Below are 5000 nucleotides of genomic sequence, written 5' to 3'. Positions count from 1 at the left end.
AGAAAGGAAGAGGGGATGTGAGAGTAAAAGAGAGAAAGAGAGAGAGTTTGAAGAAGGAAAGAATATATGTATAGGCAATATGCATGCATAATCGATGATGAACAGGGCAAAATAAGAGATAATTAGCCAATAATTACAGAGAGATATACATACCCTCTCTCTCTCTCTCTCTCTCTCTCTCTCTCTCTCTCTCTCTATATATATATATATATATATATTCTATATATATATATATTATATATATATATATATATATATATTATATATATATATATATATTATATATATATATATATATATTATATATATAATTATATATATATATATATATAGATATATATATATATAATATATATATATATATATATATATATATATATATATATATATATTATATATATATATATATATATATATATATATATATATATATATATATATTATCTCCTCTCTCTCTCTCTCTTCATCTATATATATATATATATATATATATATATATATATATATATATATATATATATATACCTCACTCTCTCTCTCTCTCTCTCTCTCTCTCTCTCTCTCTCTCTATATATATATATATATATATATATATATATATATATATATATATATATATATATATATATATATATACCTCTCTCTCTCTCTCTCTCTCTCTCTCTCTCTCTCTCTCTCTCTCTCTCTCTCTCTCTCTCTCTCTCTCTCTCTCTCTCTCTCTCTCTCTCTCTTTCTCTTCTTTCGCATACACACACACACTTACTTACTCCAGAGCTCGATGACAATTCAGTGATTGGGATTTTTCTCCTGCATACAATCCGATACAATGGCATACGCTCCGAGAAATATTTTTACGTAGGAAGTATAGAGAAATGACATGAAAACTTCTAATTCCATGAGATCACAATGAATTTAAAAAATCATTGATTTCCTTCTGGAATTTCCATCTGTATTGGATCTTTTGAAATTACAAATGATGTCTTTTTTATTCCTTTTTTTCCTTTTTTAATTTCGCCCTTCGTATTAAGAGATACGCAAACATTTTTTTTTTTCGTCTTCTTTTTCCTTGTATTAGAAACAGAACTCTGTGACCAAAGAAGCCTCTCGTGTTTACTTTTCCCTCTTTCTTTCACGCGGGGAAAAGATACTCGCATGTGAAAGCTTTCGAAGCTTAGTTGAATACGACGGAAATCATGCGAGTTTACATTTGCTTGCTCTTAAAAGCCTTCACATATATAGTGGCTGCTCGAAGGGCGGAAGCGCACTGGCAAAAATGCGTCGAAAAGTTTGAAGTGCTCTCTGTAGGTACAGTTGCAAGAATGTTGCTAAAATGTTGCTAAAATACGTTGTCGACTGCTACTACGGAGTTACATGTATGCTTTTGTTTCCTGCCGTTGCAATTGTTCGGTCGTAATAATAATGCTGCATCTGGAGCGCTCGCCTTCCTGTGTGAATTGCAAGATTGAATACAGTTCCCAAATCTTGTACGAGGTTCCTCTTGGCGGCCTATTTTCTAGGATCTTCCAGCGAGTAAATCGGTGTTATGATTTCGCCACAAGGGAGATATAGAGGGGAGAGGGACTCTTGTTAACATGGTGGGTGTCATCATGGTGGACAACCTATTTTCAACTTATCAACCAAGTATCTGGTGCAGGACTCTTATATGCGCTTATCAAATGGGAAGAAATCACAGAATCTTATCGTTATACTTTTTACGGTGTATTCATGTCTTTTAGCTCTATACTCTTATCTTTAAATGTCTTTGTAAATGCCAATCTGTTTATGTTATACAAGACAATAGAGTTCTGGCATGACACTAGTATCTAGCGTGGGACATGGAATAGTGTTATGCAATACATAAAGTCGATTTTGAATCACTGTATACTTCTGTTTTTTTGTCTTGTTTTCCCGCATGTGTGGCTTTGAGCAACTTCATCTCCCCATACCTGTGATTATTAGACATCTATAAAAAAAAAAAAAAAAAAAAAAAAAAAAAAAAAAAAAAAAAAACATGCACGTGCGGTGATAGCGACCCTCAACGGTAGGTGTTTCACAGGCGCAAGGGATCCAGGGTCTGGCTGGCGTTGATTAAAGGCCGGTCATTAGGCTTCAGAAGCGCAGCCAGATGGGCTATCTGTAACGCACCTGTCAGTTATGAATTCTGCTGCCATTGTACAAGCTCGATTTGAAAGGCGTTTATTGTCAGACGCTGCTACATATATCTGTGTGTAGGATGATTTAACAAAAATAAGGATGATAATAATAGACTAGGTTAGATTGATAAAGTTAGGAAGTAGAAAAAGAACAGAACTGAAAAATTCGTATTGGATAAAAATATGTTTATCTTTATATTTAATTTGTATCATAGCTTATGCTCTATTATTATCATCAGACAACCGCCCAGTTTCATAGCAGTGATTTGAAAATGGAAAAGTTATACACACCAACTGAGTTATCATTTCCATAATCTTTTTAAAAACAGCCTTGAAATGAAAATGTAGAATGACCCCTAGGGAATTAGCATTACTGATTATGAAACGTTACAAATGCTAGAAAAAGATTTGAATAAATTGAAGAAAAAAAATATTTTTTTTTTTTTCATAATACCCAACAGAAACTTGTCTTGTTTCGTATCCACCGAACATACTACAAGTATGATAAAAATTCGAGCCTGTACCATATATATTTTTCGTTTAAACATCTTGAAATTAAAAGTATTCAACAATCTAAAGTTGAGAGAAAAACGCCAAGGGTCAGGTTTAATTATTAGGACCTGTTGGAGCATATCAACATGACTTGAATATTAAAATCACGCTCGCATTTTCGGATAATTTTGGAATTTTTCTCTCTCTCTGTGTAACTCTCTATCTAACTCTCTCTTTTTTCCTGTTCTCTTTCATTTTTATTTTCTTTTGTTCTGTCCATTTATTTTTCTTTTCTCTTTTCTCTCTTTCCAAGTCTCTCTTTCTCTAAGTCTCTCTTGCTCTTTCTATTCTCTCTCTTTTTTTTTCTCTTAGTATCTCTCTCTCTTTTAGTCTCTTTCTCTGTGTCTATTTCTCTCTGTAACTTCTTCTTTTCCTCCTCCTTCTCCTCCTCTTCCTCCTCTTCCCCTTTCTCCTCCTACTTCTCCTCCTCCATCTCCAACTTCTTCTTCTTCTCCTCCTCCTCCTCTTCCTCCTTCTCCTCCTCTTTCTCCAACATCTTCTTCTTCTTCTCCTCCTCCTCTTCCTCCTCCTCCTCTTCTTTCTTCTCTTCCTTTCCTCTTTATCCTCCTCCTTTTCCTCCTCCTCCTCTTCCTTCTCTTCCTCCTTCTCCTCCTCCTTCTCCTCCTTCTCCCCCTCCTCTTCCTCCTCCTCCTCCTCCTCTTCCTCCTTCTCCTCCTCCTTCTCCTAGTTCTTCTCCTCCTCCTTCTCCTCCTCTTTCTCCAACATCTTCTTCTTCTTCTCCTCCTCCTCTTCTTCCCCCTCTTCCTCCTCCTTCCTTCTCCTTCTCCCTCCCCTTCTCCTCCTCCTTCTTCTCCTCCTCCTCTTCTTTCTTCTCTTCCTTTCCTCTTTATCCTCCTCCTTTTCCTCCTCCTCCTCCTCTTCCTTCTCTTCCTCCTTCTCCTCCTCCTTCTCCTCCTTCTCCCCCTCCTCCTCCTCTTCCTCCTCCTCCTCCTCTTCCTCCTCCTCCTCCTCTTCCTCCTTCTCCTAGTTCTTCTCCTCCTCCTCCTCTTCCTCCTTCTCTTCCCCCTCCTCCTCCACCTCCTCTTCCTCCTCCTCCTTCTTCTCCTCCTCCTTCTCCTCCATCTCCCCCTTCTTCTCCGCCTCTTTCTCCCCCTCCTCCTCCTCCTCTTCCTCCAACTTCTTCTCCTCTTCCTTCTCCTCCTCCTTTTCTTCCTTCTTCTCCTCCTTCTCTACCTTTACTGTCTCCTCCGGGATATTTAACAGCATCATTAAAACTTTCAGATATTTTTTTTTTTTTGGGGGGGGAGAAGGGGGGGGCGACAATCACGTTGAAACAAATTATCTTGCAGGATTATGATAGCAATTTTTTAATCTAATTTAGCTATAATTTGAGTTGGTAAAAGTTTTTTTTTTGTATTTTCTTTTGGAAAATTGTGCTAGTTGGATGATGATGATTATGATGATGATGGTGATAGTTATGGTAATACTGAGGATGATGGTGAAGATGATGATGAAGATGATAATGATAAGGATGATGATGGTGATGGAAATATTAATGGTGATGAGGATGATGGTGAAGATGATGATGAAGATGATAATGATAAGGATGATAATGGTGATGGAAATATTAATGGTGATGAGGATGAGGATGATGAATATAATGACAATGATGATGATGGTGATGACGGTAATGAAGAAAATGATGATGGTGATGATAATTATAATAGTGAAGATGATGGTAATGATGATAATAGCGATGGTAATTGTGAAGATGATGGTAATGATGAGGATAATGAGGATAATGACTGTAACGATGAAAAATAACAATAGAAATGATAAAAATCGTAAAGACAATAAATATAATAATCTAAGAATAAAAACAATGATCTTAAAGGAAGAAATATGACAGCTATAACAGCAACGAATATGAAGAAGAAAAATACACACACAAAAAACAAGAACAAAAATAACAAAAAAATGTTATAACAATGACAACTATAACGATACATTTTACACATATTAGACCCTCGGCCATGTTAATAAAACATATTTCATTAGGCCTTTCAACAACAGACTAAAGGAAAGCAAACTCTGGCAGTGAACATTTCTAAAATAGATAATTTTCAACATAGCTCAGCATCGCTTAAAGAGGTTTTTATATAACTATACGATAGAGAAGATCAATCATTACAAAATGATGTACAGAAATACGAAGTGTTTCCGGGTAATAGAGGAGAAAATAACATAGAAGGCGATATATCTAACAATGGGGTGGATCTAACAAGGACTCCCGTGACGTCACCATACCATTGATAAAGTAAAAAAAAAAACCTG

General features: G+C 35.8%; 1 protein-coding gene across 2 annotated transcripts in view; it reads right to left on the bottom strand.

The window, feature by feature from the left end:
• Window positions 1–5000, bottom strand: part of LOC122248308 (uncharacterized) — a 295414-nt gene that overhangs the window by 267815 nt on the left and 22599 nt on the right. The gene's annotated exons all lie outside the window — the stretch shown is intronic.

Source organism: Penaeus japonicus, unplaced genomic scaffold (genome assembly GCF_977035675.1).
Source record: "Penaeus japonicus unplaced genomic scaffold, GWHDUDI00000001_assembly GWHDUDI00000017, whole genome shotgun sequence".
Classification (NCBI taxonomy): domain Eukaryota; kingdom Metazoa; phylum Arthropoda; class Malacostraca; order Decapoda; family Penaeidae; genus Penaeus; species Penaeus japonicus.
The sequence above is the reverse complement of the archived record's forward strand: the minus strand, read 5'-3'. Positions and strand labels throughout refer to the sequence as shown.